Source organism: Canis aureus, chromosome 7 (assembly GCF_053574225.1).
Source record: "Canis aureus isolate CA01 chromosome 7, VMU_Caureus_v.1.0, whole genome shotgun sequence".
NCBI lineage: Eukaryota > Metazoa > Chordata > Mammalia > Carnivora > Canidae > Canis > Canis aureus.
This window is the reverse complement of record NC_135617.1, coordinates 39,696,403-39,712,667: the sequence shown is the minus strand read 5'-3', so window position 1 is coordinate 39,712,667 and position 16,265 is coordinate 39,696,403. Positions and strand designations below refer to the sequence as shown.

Sequence of the window (16,265 nt, the reverse complement as noted above, 5' to 3'; positions counted from 1 at the left end):
AATGAATAAAAGATCAAGGGAAAAAGGCCTATAATTCCTTTGAATGATACCTTCAGATATCTCTTAAACTTCAAAATTGGACAAACTGTAGGTTGAATGAGCCATCAGTGAAAGACATCAATGGACAGTCTAATCAATATTCACTCTCAATTTGTAAAATGTCTCATTGATCCACTTGTCAACTTTAAAGTGATGCAATGAATAAGTACTGCAGTGAAGAGATCCTTTAAGACAATATCAAAATGCAATAGAGTACTAAAATGGGGCTCTTCTGATGACATTTAGAAATATATATAAAATTCAACAATTATTTTAACAGATGACTTCCTGAGAAAGAAGTGTTCAAAAACTTAACAAAATTTAGAGCTTAGATATCATCTGTGGAACTGCTAATATAGGACTAGATAAAATGCTTAAAAGGAAATTACAAGTTGCCAAATTATATATCTCTTTTAAGAAGGACAACCATATGCCTGTTAACAGAATATAACTCAAAATATAATTACTGCTGCCTTAGAGCTGATAATTTAGTGAGTCAGACAGATATTAATTAAACAATCAAATAAATTAGTGTATAATTAAAACAATAATTTGGATTATTAAAGTTTTAATTCCAGTTAGTTAACATACAATGTTACATTAGCTTCAGGTGCACAATATAGTGATTCAACACTTCCATACAATACCCTGTGCTCATCACAAGCGCCTACCACCTATTTCACCCTTCCCCCATCCCTCTCCCCTCTGATTGCCATCAGTATTGTTCTCTGTAGTTAAGAGTCTTTTTATTGTTTTGCCTATCTTTTTTCCCCTTTGTTTGTTTGTTGTTGCTTAAATTCTACATGAGTGAAATCATACAGTATTTATCTTTCTCTGACTGACTTATTTTGCTTAGCATAATACACTCAATTCCATCTATGTCACTGCAAATGACAAGACTTCATTCTTTTTAATGGCTGAGTAATATTCCATTGTGTATATGTATTACCTCTTCTTTATCCATTTATCAGGCTATGGACACTTGGCCTGTTTCCATAGTTTGGCTATTGTATATAATGCTGCTATAAACGCTAGGGTGCATGTATCCCTTTGAATTAGTATTTTTATATTCTTTGGGTAAATACCTAGTAGTACAATTGCTAGATTATAGGGTAGTTCTATTTTTAACTTTTTGTCAAATTTCCATACTATTTTCCAAAGCAGCTGTACTAGTTTGCATTCCCACCAACAGTGCAAGAGGGTTCCCCTTTCTCCACATTCTTGACAACACTTGTTTCTTTTGTTGACAGGTGTGAAGTAATATCACATTGTGGTTTTTATTTGTATTTCCCTGATGATGAGTATGTTGAGCATCTTCCCTTGTGCCTGTTGGCCATTTGTGTGTTGTCTTTGGAAAATGCCTATCCATGTCTTTTGTTCATTTTTTAATCAGATTATTTATTTTGGGGGTATTGAGTTTTATTAGTTCTTTATATATTTTGGATACTAATCCTTTATCGATGTCATTTGCAAATATCTTCTCCCATTCTATTGGGCCTTTTAGTTTTGTTGATTGTTTCTTTCACTGCTCAGAAGCTTTTATTTTGATGAAGTTCCAATAGTTTATATTCACTTTGTTTCCCTTGCCTCAGGAGGCATCTCTAGAAAGTTGCTATGGCCAATGTCAAAGAGGTTGCTGCCTGTGTTCTTCTCTAGGATTTTGATGGTTTGGGATCCCACATTTAGGTCTTTAATCCATTTTGAATTTATTTTTGTGTATGGTGTAAGAAAGTGGTCCAATTTCATTCTTCTGCATGTTGCTAATTTTCTAAACATTATTTTTTGAAGAGACTGTCTTTCCCATTGGATATTCTTTCCTGCCTTGTCAAAGATTAATTGACCATATAATTGTGGGTTCATTTCTGGGTTTTCTATTCTGTTCTATTGATCTATGTGTCTATTTTTGTGCCAGTACTACACTGTTTTCATCACTATAGCTTTATTATATAACTTGAAGTCCAGGATTGTGATGGCTCCACCTTTGCTTGTCTTTTTCAAGGTTGTTTTGGCTATTTGGGATTTTTTGTGGTTTCATATAAACTTTAGGATTTTTTTGTTTTAGCTCTGTGAAAAATGCTATCGGTATTTTGATAGAGATTGCATTAAATATGTACATCGCTTTGGGTAGTATAGACATTTTAACACTATTGGTTCCTCCCATCCATAAGCATGGAATATCCTTCCATTTCTTTGTGTCATCTTCCATTTTGTGTTTTGGGTTTTTGTTTTGTTTTGTTTTGTTTTACAGTTTTCAGAGTATAGATCCTTCACTTCTTGGGTTAGGTTTATTCCTAGATATATTATTACTTTTGGTGCAGTTGTATGAGATTGACTCTTTAATGTCTCTTTCTGTTGCTTCATTATTGGTGTATAGAAATGCAACAGATTTCTGTACATTGATTTTGTATCCTGCGACTTTACCGAACATGTTTATCAGCTCTAGCTATTTTTTGGTGGAGTCTTTTGGGTTTTCTTACATAGAGTATCATGTCATCTACAAATGATGATAGTTTGACTTCTTCCTTGCTGATTTGGATGCCTTTTATTTCTCTGTGTTCTCTGATTGCTAAGCTAACATGTTCAGTACTATTAAATAACAGTGATGAGAGTAGACATCCCTGTCTTGTTCCTGACCATAGAAGAAAAGCGCTGAGTTTTTTCCCATTAAGGATAATATTAGCTGTAGATTTTTCATATATAGTTTTTCTTATATTATAGTATGTCCCTTTAAACCTACTCAACCTTTGTTGAGGTATCATTAATGGAGGTTGCACTTTGTCGAATGATTTTTCTGCATCTATTGAAATGATCATATGGTTCTTATCCTTTAATAATGTGAAGTATCAACGTTGATTGATTTTCAAGTATTGAACCACCCTGACAACCCAGGAATAAATCCCGCTTGATCATGGTGAATGATTCTTTTAATGTATTTTTGGATTTAGTTTGCTAATATTTTGCTGAGAATTTGTGCATCCACATTAATCAGGGATATTGGCCTGTAGTTCTCACTTTTAGTGAAGTCTTTATCTAGTTTTGGTATCAGGGTAATGTTGGCCTTATAGAATGAACTTGGAAGTTTTCTTCCTTTTCTATTTCTTGGAACAGTTTGAGAACAGGTATTAACTCTTCTCTAAATGTTTGGTAGAATTTGCCTGTGGAGCCATCTGGCCCTGGATTTCTGTTTGTTGGGAATTTTTTGATTACTGAATCAATTTCTTTTCTGATTATCAGTCTGTTCAAGTTTTCTATCTCTTCCTGTTTCAGTTTTGATAGTATATATGTTTTTAGGGATGCATTCATTTCTTCCAGGTTGTCTAATTTGTTGGCATATAGTATTTCATAAGATTCTCTTCTAATCATTTGTATTTCTGTGGTGTTGGTTGTTATTTCTTCTCTCTTATTTGCTATTTTATTTATTTGAGCCCTTTCTCTTTTGTTATTTTATTTGAGTCCTATCTCTTTTCTTTTTGATAAGTCTGGCTAGAGGTTTATCAGTTTTATTTGTTTTCAAAGAACCAGCTCCTGATTTCACTGATTTTTAGTTCCTATATAATTTCTTTCTACTCTGATCTTTATTATTTCCTTCCTTCTGCTATCTTTAGGCTTCATTTGTTGTTCTTTTTATAGCTCCTTTAGGCATAAGGTTAGGTTGCTTATTTGAGATTTTTCTTGCTTCTTGAGGTAGGCCTGTACTGCTATATACTTTCCCTTAAAACTCTTTTTGCTGCATCCCAAAGGTTCTGGACTGTTGTGTTTTCATTTTCATTTGTTTCCATGTATTTTTTTAGTTTCTTCTCTGATGTCCTGGTTGAGCCATTCATTGTTTAATAGCAAGTTGTTTAACCTCCATGTACTTGTGGTCTTTCCAATTTTTTTCATGTTCAAGGTTGACTTCTAGTTTCATAGTGTTATGGTCAGAAAAAAACCCATGGTGTGATTTCAATCGTTTTGTATTTGTTAAGGCCTATTTTATGACTTAATATGTGATCTATTCTGGATAATGTTCCACGTGCCCTTGAAAATAATGTGTGTCCTGCTGTTTTAGGATAGAATGCTTCAAATATATCTGTTAAGTACATCTGGTCCAGTGTGTCATCAAAACCATTGTTCCCTGTTTATTTTCTGTTTAGATAGTCTGTCCATTGATGTAAGCAGTGTGTTAAAGTCCCCTATTATTATGGTGTTATTATCTGTTCCTTTATGTTTGTTATTAATTTTTTGTATATTTGGGTGCTCTAATTTGGATTTTATATTATCTATCTTCTCTAAGCAATTTGTCCATAGTACTTTTTACTTATTGCTATTAATCTTGCTTGCTGAGATCCTAAATCAGCCTTTCCACCTACTCTATGTAAAGAGTTATACACAATGAAGAAATTGTTATATAAAGCGTAGGGCACTGACCTGAACATCAGTTCAGTAGTTCAGTCCAGCTCTGCTACTAATCAAGTGAACTTGCAGAGTTCTTTGGATTCTGTAAAGTTAAGTGGTACTATAGATGTCCCAGTAGGGTCCTTCCAATTTTAAAATCACATTATAAATATTTTTTCAATCCCAACATTATTTTGGATCCCCAAAATTCACTATTTCATAACAAATAAAGGCTGTGTCTCCTGGCAGGGAAAATGGACTTAAAATTATTGATGTATAAACAATTCATACAAATAAGTGATAAGAAAAATTGTACAAATGCAATAGACTTGGCTTTAAGAAATATATAACAAAGAATGTTCAGTATAATCAATAATACACAGGTTCAGTTGTGACCAGGATGGTTCACACTGTGCAATATTGAAATCTTTTTTCCTACAGATCTTTAAAGACAAAGCAGATTCCAAATTGCAGTGGGATGGCTTAAGAAATAGGAAAATTGAGACGACATATCAAACACATTCCAACTCTCTAAGCATTTCCAAGATAATTTCTTCATACTTAACATTTTTTTCCATAAAGGAAGAGTTCTTTTTAATTATCCATGGACATACGTTATTAATTAAACTCATTCGAATCATAATTTGTCCTAAAGTCCCCAGAAGTTAAAAATGTGTATGAGAATTTCAAAACTCCACTCAAAAGGTCACTGCAAAGACATTAAAGGGTATTTACTTTGTTTAGATGTGATGCATTTATGATTAGGGCTGACTCACATTAAGTACAATACTCTAGGGGAATTAAACACACTAATCCAATTATGAGAGTTTCATAGCACTCTTAGAAGAAAGACATTCATCAGATTTCAATTATTTTTAGAAGATCTGTCTTTGAATTTAATTTAAAATGTGATTAAGTTCCCTTTTCTGTTATCTAAACTGAGGTATTGTTTAAGCTTATTCAAAGACAAAAGAATAACATTATTAGTGTTTGGTTTCTTTATGTAGCTTATATTTAACAACAAATTGTCGCATAGTTTTCTTTATATCTGATGATATTATTTTCTCACCTAAATATGAGTTTAATATTGGACAGTCTTGAACCCAATAAGGTGCAAACATTACACGTTTTATTTCTTTCCTCCAATCACAGCTTTCAAATATACTTTGTCAAATATCCTTTTCCTGGTCCTTAGCAGGATCTTAGGCAGAACCTATAGCTTTCAGGTCACTTTGAATATTAAAAAATCTAGCCCATTCTAGGCTAGTTTAAATTTTCAAATCTTATATTCCATTTAGTGTTTATAACCTTGCCTTCCAAAGCATTAGTCAATACAGCCTAAAGGACATAGAGTGTGTCAAGGTCATGATCTGCTTACACTCCTTCAGAGAGGTGAGAACAGAAACATGATACTGAGGAGATGGGGATGGAGCCAAGACCTTTAGTGTTCATTGAATATCTATGTGTTCCTAAGACATTTCCCACCCTTCATGCATCAAGTTAGGGTAATACAACCAGTTTTCAAAGTGGAACATAAAGGGAAATGAGGTTTCTCTTGTGGTCTGAGCAGCTAAAATCAAGCATATCTTCTTTATGTATACTCTCTCCCTTGGCTGTGTGGCTGAAAACTAAGAACTCAAGTCTAACATGGCACTGTTGAACTAAATGTTCCCTGGATCTCTGAGTTGCCATTAGGAGAAAAGTGGTCTTCCCAGTCTGCATCAGATTGTGATGTAAAGAGACATACATCTCTGTTTTACTAAGCCACTGAGAGTCTAGGATTTATTTTTTACCATATTGTAATCTCATGCATCCTATTTAATGCAAAAATAGACTGGAAGATGAGGCCAAAAAAATAGGCTACACTGACTTTGACCAAAGAAACAAAGGAGAAAGAGAGGGTAAGTGCATGAAATGACAGCAAACCCACTTGAGCTTGTTTGTACACTGGTGAGAAGAGCCAATAAAGTAAGAAATTAACAATCTAAAGAAGAGAGGAGATCATAGGTGGGTCAGTTTTCATGCAGGGAAATGAAAGACTAAGATTAAAAACACAAATGAAGAAGTCTGGGAAGGAGTGTTTGTGCAAAGAAAAAAGGATAAAATAAAGAAATGAGATGGAAAAATTATTAAAAGTTGTAGAAAATCTAACAAGAATAAAATGGACCACTTTTGCCTATCTTCTGATAGAGGTATAATCAAGGGAATTTCCAAATGACTTGAGCTTGTATTAGCCTTCTCTCACATACTTAAATTTATTCAACTTTATCCCCACAGACCACACTTAATACCTATTCTTAAGGTATACTAAGCTTGATATCTTCTAAATCTTATGTGCTTTTAATTCATTTCTGAGCAGAGTTACTCATGCTCCTTGCACACTAGCAATATCATAAATTAGAATTGGGAATTACTGAGATATGAGTTTACCAACTTGCGCTGGATGAAAGCCCAACAGAATTAAGCACGGGTTTTATAGGAAGGTATTTTGTTTGAGCTGAGTACCAAACAGAAGAAAAAGGTATATTTCATTTGGAAAAAAAGTTTTAAAAAATAATTTACAGAAAAGTACCATATGCTTTGAATTAAAGAGATTGGAAGGGAGGAATCAAAGGAGGGAGGGAAAGGTGCCAGGTCTAAAATTTTGGTAAGTTGTAAAATACCTCTCCCTCCTATTTCTGTTCTCTCCCATTAAATTCTTAAACCAATAATGACCAGATCAGTGGATAATTGGGCATGCAAATTCACTGTTCCCAAGAAATGAGTTGATAGATTTGGAAATATTAATTTATTTCACATGTGCCAGTATCACTCTCTAAAATCAAGTGATAATTATCATGTCTTGTCCTCAAGAGATCAGTCTTTAACTCTTTCCAGTATCCTATTTTAAAAGCACAGAGTAATTATTAGTTGGTTTCTTCATACAATTGGTAATCAAACCCTCTATCTTCCTTTCCAATATATCTTATATCTGCCCATAGTGTATCATATTCTATTTCAGCCCTTCATCACCTTATATCCAGATTCTCTAGGTCTTCAGAGTTCCCAGCCCTCCAGTCTATCCTGGATGCCTTCTTAAAGTACTATTTTTATCATGTAATTCTCAGAATTAAAACTTGCAGTGCCTTTCCACTGTGTATAGTAGAGAGATTATTTAACTAGGATTCAGGGATGGGCTTCAAGGGGATTTTTGAGGGCATTGAAATTCTGTACAAATTTTTTTATGCTGTATATTATTTTGTTGGTAAAAATATCCAGCTTTCTCATATCCTATGGGAAACTCTAAAAAAGTTCAAGAATCACCAATATATAGAGCAAATCCAAACTCAATGACCAGCATACAAGAAGTAATATCAAGCTTGCATTTTACTAGCGGCCTCTAAGTCAGATCTTCTAATGGGTTAGTTCTCCTCATCATATTCATTCACTTATTCATCCATTCAATGAACATTTCTCAAGTACTTTTATGATACAGACATGATTATGGACACAGAGGATGCATAAGTAAAAGAACAGTTTCATCCTTAAACTATTTCTAAGCTGTTATCAGAACACACCTCTCGGGCAGATGGGGAATTAGGTCTGTGAGCAGGCCTGGTCTTTCAGGAATTGAAACAAATTATGAGAGTGCAGTAAGAGAAATGGCCCTTAGGTGTCAAGAGCTAGAGGGGGAATGAAAGTAATTTCCAAAGAGATCCATCTAACACATCAGGTTCAAAGGAGTGTGTGGGCGAAGAATTAAAATCAAGCAGTAGCAGATTCCAAAGTTCAGCCAAGCTATATGAAACCAATGAATTCAAGAAGATAAGCAGAAAATGGAACATTAAAAAGAGACTCTGGAGTGCCCATACTTACAGCCAGACTCCTTACCATGGAGCCTCCAGATGTACCAATGAGAAAGGACACTAAAGTGTGCTGAAAGAGTCCTAGAAGCTTTACAGCTGTGGTCACAATAAACTGTCCCTTCAAAGAAGAGCAGGATTTTGTCAGATGAACAAAGGGGAAGGCAGGATAATCCATAAAAGTAGCATTAAATTCAAAGGCCCAGAGACCTGACACAGAGTTTTTTGAGAAATGATAAGTAGTTTAGTACAAATAGAGGTGTTGGGTAAATTATTTAGTTACAAGTAACCCTTGTATATAGATAGTTGACCCTTGTATATAGATATATAGATAGTTGACATTCCAAAGGAAAATCAGATCTGTAATCCAGAATGTTAGAATAACCAGAGTTTACTAAATCAAGCCCCTTTATTTTACAGAAAAGAAACTCAGGTTTGGGGAGGATATCTGTCTCACCCAAGTTAACTGACAGCACAGTCAACACTACATTTCTCATCTGCTAGTGTAAGGTTTGTTTGATGTATGCCACACAGCCATCTCTATAACCTGATCCAAACCATTTGATCTCATACCAGAATTAGAGGAAAAACCATTCATGACTATAAAGCCAGAGAATAGGTGGGAAAATGGTAATATTTCACTTTAGCAGTTTATAATACTGAACACCTTTGGAGATTCTAATAATAAAAAAGTGTGAAGACACAAAAAGGGCGAGGTAATCCTACCATCTCTGCCCATACCAGAATTAGGACCTAGCATTGTGTCTGGCAACTAGTCAGTGGTGTGCTGGTAAATATTTAACAACCAGCATTCAGAGCAGGAAGGGTGGAGACTCATTTATAGGGTTTTCCAATTTCAGTGATGTAAATGTTTCCTTCATGGCCAATTTTAAGCTACCAACGTGATGTAACTGAGATGCTAACAATTGGCTCTTAGGAGTCAGTACAAGCTGAATCAAATGTACCGCTGTTGGTAGATGACAATAAACACGTAATAAATCCATCAACAACCAACCAACACCTATAGATCTCCAGCCTCCTCCTGGTTTCAGTGAAAGTTTAGCCAGGCCTGCCCATTTGTGGCAAACAAAATGAAATAGTGAATCTATCTAGCTAACAAATGATGCACTTAATAAAAAATATATAAAGAGTTGAGGGGTCCCTGGGTGGCTCAGTGGTCAAGCATCTGCCTTTGGCTCAGATCATGATCCCGAGGTCCTGGGATGGAGTCCCACATCAAGCTCCCTCCAGGGAGCCTGCTTCTCCCTCTGCCTAGGTCTCTGCCTCTCTCTGTGCCTCTGAACAAACAAATATATACACATATATACATATATACAGAGAGAGAGAGAGAGAGAACAAGATGAAAACCTGACTCTAGTGCAAAAGCACTAACCTCCTCCCCACCTCAGCTCACTACCTTGAGCTTGACCCTGCTCCCCCAGTGGTGGTGTTGCTCATCACACTTCTAGGAACAAGTGTGACAAAAGCATTGGCCAGAACCAATGGAGAGTTTTTTTTTTTCTAAGTAGCTAAATCATCTAGACTTGATTCTGAAATTATGTTGCGATTAGGCAGATGGAAGTCATGCATAAATCAATGTCAAGTGTGACATTCAGAGGTAATACCAAGCAATGAGAGGAGGCTATATGGAAACTTGTTGACGTTCACAAAGCAACTGATAGAAAAGCAGAGGGGTATTCATTACTATTAATATCATTACTGGTATTGCACCTTTAATGTGGTTAAATGTGAATAATAGGCTCTGGATAAAGTACTACCGTTTGGTGTCTCTCTAGTGGCTGAGCCATTTATTGCCTGGCCATGACAAAGTGAGTATTTGAATGGTCCTTTAAGGATAGGCATTCAAAGGCTAGAGAATCATGCTGGGGCTTCCTCTGAAAACTTTTACCACTTAATCAGCCAGCTGGCACTTCTGTAACACTCACTGAGATGCTTTCTGGTTCTCCTTCTAGCTTTTCCCTTGTATTCTCATTTCCTAAATTAACTTTGAGCCAACCGGGCCACACTGGCAGCTCTCTGCTGCCCTCTTCTGTCACCAAATGGTAATGACTCTAGTGGCCCCATCCGTGGGACAATTCAAGGTCACCAGGATTTTTCTCCCTCAAAACCAGTTATTCTCCGTTCTTTACCATCCAGCTCCAGTACGTTTCTGTGAACTGTTGACACCTCTTCCTGCTTTGTGCTCTGGCTACAGAAACAACTACCTCTCCTGGATTCTTTCATAACTCCTCTGTTGATACTCGTGAGTCCTTTCCTAAATTTCCACTTCTTTCTTATTAATAATGGATATCTTCAAACAGATAATTCAAGACATGTTTCTTTTACCCTACATTGACCCCTAAAAGAAAATCATCCCCTTAAACATTTTCAAACAGTCTTATCTGAAGTTATAGTTTTCTATTACAAGATGTAACATTTCTATATTTCTACTACAGGACCTAACACTCCTATATTGTTCACTCTTTCTTTTCATAATCCTTCTTTATATAGATTTCTAGGATATGGAGTTAATAGTTTAGCTAGCTGGTCTGTCCCTGGCATTAAAATGACTGGAGTATAAGATCCAGGCCTCTCAGAGGCAAATTGTGTAGATCTTTCTGAAAAAAAAATTAAAATATTACTTACCATGTGAATTTCCAACAAAATTCTGAAAATTCATCAAAACTAGAAAAATAATAGTTAATCACAACTAAAATCAGACAAATATGTATACAAACCAAGATGATAGGGGAAGTAGTACTATTGTCTTGGTGTGGGCATTGGCAAAGGGTTTGCTATGACAACACATGCCCTAGTTCATGTAGCTATGAGTTGAGGTTTGCCAAAGAGAAAAGATGATTCTTACCTCCTGGAATCCTGCTGAGCTCAGAAATATTGAGGACAGGCTTGATGACTTCTTTAAGTTCCGTTTCAGTCCTAAAAATCTAGTGGTCTGCAATTACAGGATTGCAAAAAATATTAGTAGAACATGGCAGCACTTAATCAATGGCATTTAGGCAGAAAGAGGATGTGTTAACCATGTTATCTTCACTGGCCTCTGCACTCCTTCCCCTGTGCAACCCCAATGTACAACTTTATAATTCACAAATACAGATATGTGCTAATTATTCTATTTTCTAAAGCTATGGAAAGATTCAGTCTGCCAGTATTAGTTCCAAAATGGATGATCTATTCAAAATTAAGTTCTAAGCTTATCCTCTCTAAATTCATCCATAATAATAAGATTTTGGTTCATTTGAACATAAATGCAGCTGAGTGTCTGAAAGCAGGATTTATTAAAATCCCTACCCAGGTTATTACTGAATATGTTGCCCACATGTCTGACATTACTTTTCTAAAAGTAAATTAACATTTACTCAGAAGTGAGCTAAAATGAGTCCACAATGTAAATGAATCACCTCATTTCTATTTTAAATAATTGTACTTTATATTACTTTTTAAACTAACCTCAGGCATTTTCCATTTTTAATAAAGAAGTATCTTTCAAATCAGCTGATCCAAATCAAATTTTATACTGTCAAATTTTATAAAAATAGATCACTTTGAAGTAAGCTTTACTTATTATGAGTAATGTAATACACTTACTATAAAACAGCTTTAAAATTGCTTTATCATAATATTTTCACTGGATAAAGACATTACCAACATTGGATTTTACATATTCTAAAGAATGAGACACCCCATTCTTGATTTTTAACGTGACAAACATAATTTCACCCATCATATAAATAACCCATGCTATAGAGATTAATCACTTTGCACATGTGGGAAAATATATTCAATCAATCAAATCTTAATTTAAAAGAATGAACATAACCAACATTTAACATGTAGTATATATCGGAACTTAAGATTGAATATAGGTGATATTACTGACAGAAATTAACAGATTCTTCATTTAGCTTGTTCATACTGCAAACAGATATGCTTTTGTAAAATCTAGTCTGCCTCAATTATAAGTGCCTAGAAACTAGTAGAACAGGTTTTATATTTCACATAGTCAACACCAAGACAACAAAAGAATAATATAGCTATAAAAATTTGATTTAAACACATATTTCAGTGCTTTGAATTCAAAAGTAAACATAAAGATTAGTCATTAATTTGCTGATGGTTCTTAACATTTCTTGGCTACCTACCAACATTTGTACATTTAAAGCTGTGTAGAAAACCAGTATCTCTTGACTATGGCCACTAGATGGCAGAGACTTGGAGACTCGGGGTCTTGGCCTAAAAGTAGTTTAAACAAAAACAAAACACAAAACAAAACTTTATGGGAATGGTGGGCATAGAGAAATATAGTTTATAATACTTTGGATCAAAGAAGCAAAAAAATTAATCATTAGTCTTTCCTTATACCATATTTAGGTTTCCTATATAAAGATTTAGGATATTAGAATTTTGCAATTTGGCATACATGGCAGTAGGAAAGAAAATTGGTGGTGAAAGACAAAAAAAATTTTCCGTGAAATTTGTCTGTTTTTCACTAAAAGAAATATTACAGTAGAAGAGCAATAAAGGGAATCTATAGAAGTTAAAACTCATGGTTCTCCCCTCCACTCACTTTGGAATGAACATAGATAAATATATGTATGCAACTATTAAAAACGTACTCTTACATATTAATAAATTAGTTGAATTTAAATTTAAGCCATCTGGTGGCATACTGAGCTATGCAGATGCCTGTAAATGCAACTTTGTATTTATAAATCCCAATAGTAATTTTTACTCCAAATAACATTTTTAACAGCTTTATTGAAATAAAATTCACATACCATATAATTCGAGCACTCAAGGTGTACAGTTTTTTTCAGTATAACCACAAAGCTATACAACCATTACCACAATCTAATTTTATAATATTCTGTCTCCTTTAAAAGAAACTCTGTAGCAATTAGCTGTCAGTACTCATCTCCTTTACTACTCATCTCAGTAACTAATTTGTTTTATGTGTCTATGGATTTGCTTATTTGGGGTTTTTCATGTAGATGGAATTGCACAATATATGGTCCATTGTGATTGGCTTCATACCCTTATTGTAATGTTTTCAAGGTTTATTCATGTTGTCTCATGTATTAGAACTTCATTCCTTTTTATGGCTGAAAATATTCCATCCTATGGATATATCACACTTTCGTTATCCATTCATCAGTTGATAGACATTGATAGACATTATTTATTTGAGAGACAGAGAGAGAGAGCATGAGTGGGGGGGAGGGGCTTTTGGCTATTATAAATAATGTTACTATGAACAATGGTACACAAGTATCTATTTGAATCTCTGTTTTCAAATTTTGGGTCACATACCTAGGAGCGGAATTACCGGGTCATAGAATTCTATGTTTAGCTTTTTAAGCAAATGTCAAACTGTTTTCCAGAGTGGCTGCACCATTTTACATTCCCATTAGTGATGCACAAGTGTTCCAAGTGCTATTTTCTGGAGATTGTTTGTTTGTTTTTTATAACTATCAGAGTGTATGAAGTGGTATTTCATTGTGGCTTTCATTGTATTTTTGGTTTTCAAAAACCAGTTTTTCTATCTCCTACTTCATCTTGACTTTGAACATGTTACTTATGAATTATAAAATTCTCAAATTTTATGACATGACACTGTTAAATTCACTGAATTCTTATTTATATCTATTCATTTTGGCTCTTGATAAAAATTACTATAAAGAAACTTGTTTAGAAGACTACTCATAGTAAAACATCATGTTACTAACTGGTCAAATTTTTTCACAAGTGCTGTTTTTCAGACTTGACTGCAATCTACTAGTGGCAATGGCAGATGACACAAAATGCTTCCTATATTTATTTAATAAAAGTGATATACAGGGGTGCGTGGGTGGCTTAGTCAGTTAAGTGTCTGCCTCTGGCTCAGGTCATGATCCCAGGGTCCTGGAATGGAGTCCCATGTTGGGCTTCCACTCAGCAGGGAGTCAGCTTCTCCCTCTCCCACCCCCCACTCATGCTCTCTTTCTGTCTCTCAAATAAATAAATAAAATCTTTTTTTTTAAGTGATATACAATGTGGTGAGGACAACTACTACCACCTGTTATTGAACATTGTACCAGTCATTTACATATGATTAGCCACTGGTTTGAGGCAGCAAATTTAGTAAACTACTGAACTTGGATTCAACAAGAGATGTCTGACTTCTAAGGGCAGTTGTTCTGGCTTCTTTATTGTGTCCGTGGAGATGATAGGATTGTATTAAATTTCCCAATGAAGATGTAATATATGTGTCTGTAGGCCTATAGACAGGATTTGAATTTGTAATGATAACACCAAGGAGGCCTGGGGACAATAAGACCTCCTATTTCAAAATGTGTACCCACCCAACATTTTAATACAAATATATATATAACTGTAAGAAGCATAACAGAATGTGAAGCATGACAGTATTCATTCATTTGTTCTTTCCTTTATTCATTCATTCAGCAAATATTTAGAGTGATGATCCTATGTTACACAATGCCCTAGGCACTGAAGATACATTGATGAACAATAAAAATCCTGCACTTGGGGACCTCCCTTGTAGTGAATAGACACAGAGAAGAAATGTAGGTACCTAATAATAAAATAAGCTCATTTTTGATGATGAAAGAAAGCTCAAAAAGATTTCAAAAGAGTGATGAAATAAAGAGTTGTGGCAGCGAGGGGCTACATTGGCTCAGAGAGTCAGACAAGATCTCTCTGTGAAGGCGACATTTGCACTTACACCAAAAAAGATGAGAAGGAGCCAACTATGTCACGATCTGAGAAAATAGAGTGCCAGGCGGAAGGAACAGACAAAGCAAGTGAAAACATATGGAGATGACAACTAGCATAGCTGTTGCAGGAAGAGGCAGATGGCTACAGAGGTTGGAACACAGTAGATGGCAATGAGAGTGGTGGTGATAAATCTGGGGAACAGGTGAGATCAGGTTGTGCAGGCTTGTTGGCCATGATAAGGACTTTGGGCATTGGTCTAATTGAAGGGAGTAGACTTTAGAGGATTTCAAGCAAAAAAAATAACATGATCAGTGGATATAGTAGAAGTGATTATGTGTATTTTAGAAGTAGATATATTTTCAAAGTAGTATATATTTTAGAAGTAGAACCAAGAATATCTTGCTGACATATCAGATATTACAGTTAACAGAAATAAAGGACTTACATTTATAAGAAGGTCTTAAATTAGAAAATATAATTCATGTTTTTGTTTTTGTTTTGTAAAACAGAAAAGAAAATGTAAATTTCCTAACAGGGTTGACATTAAAATAAGAGGAAAATCTCTATTTCTCACTTTTTTCCTCTGGAGGAAAATTTAAATTTTCCATCACTACATCAGATTATGCATTCCAACAATTTTAATCACACCATGCCTCTGCCAGTAATGACACATAGTTTATTATATTTATTGTTCTTAGAAAAAAAATAAACTACTTTACTATAATTACCAAAGGGCTCTTCATTTGAATAGTTACATGTGCTCCTGGTGGTAGACAGGGGTAGCTGCCCCACAATCACAGCCTCTGTTCCTGCAAACTACCTTGATCTGTAATCCCACCTGAGAAACCAGCCAGACATCCATGTTTGTACCATGTACTTTCATTTCCTAACCCCAAGACACATGTGAATGGACCAAGATTACTCATGGCTGGCTAATTTATTGGCAGAGGATTGATAGAACAGAGACAAAAAGAGCCCCTTGAGGTGTTGGTTCTGGAGCTGAAAGGCCAAAGATAAAGAGCTTAAAGCCAAACCACAGTAAAACAAAGCCAAGCACATGCTGCAGTTAGAGGGGAGCAAAAATTGTGAATAGTGGGCTAGGGTAGGAGAGAAGGAAGATGAGGCTGGGATGAAGACAGTAGAAAGTGGCAGACCAAAAAGCAGAAACAAGAGAGCATGCAGACTCAGAATTTAAGAATCTTTTGGTTTGGGTGGGTGTCTTACAACTAGAGTTGCTGGCTGAGACACTCCCTTACTCCATTTAAAATATGCTGC

The 16,265-nt window shown here is 35.0% G+C and overlaps 1 long non-coding RNA gene across 2 annotated transcripts in view; it reads right to left on the bottom strand.

The window, feature by feature from the left end:
• LOC144317284 (uncharacterized) overlaps positions 1-16,265 on the bottom strand; it is a 39,720-nt gene that overhangs the window by 15,828 nt on the left and 7,627 nt on the right. For both annotated transcript variants that reach the window (XR_013383238.1, XR_013383239.1), the window contains exons 2-3: positions 12,416-12,506; positions 11,122-11,208 (exon numbers count right to left, since the gene is read on the bottom strand). This is a non-coding gene — a long non-coding RNA (uncharacterized LOC144317284). The remainder of the gene's footprint in view (positions 1-11,121; positions 11,209-12,415; positions 12,507-16,265) is intronic.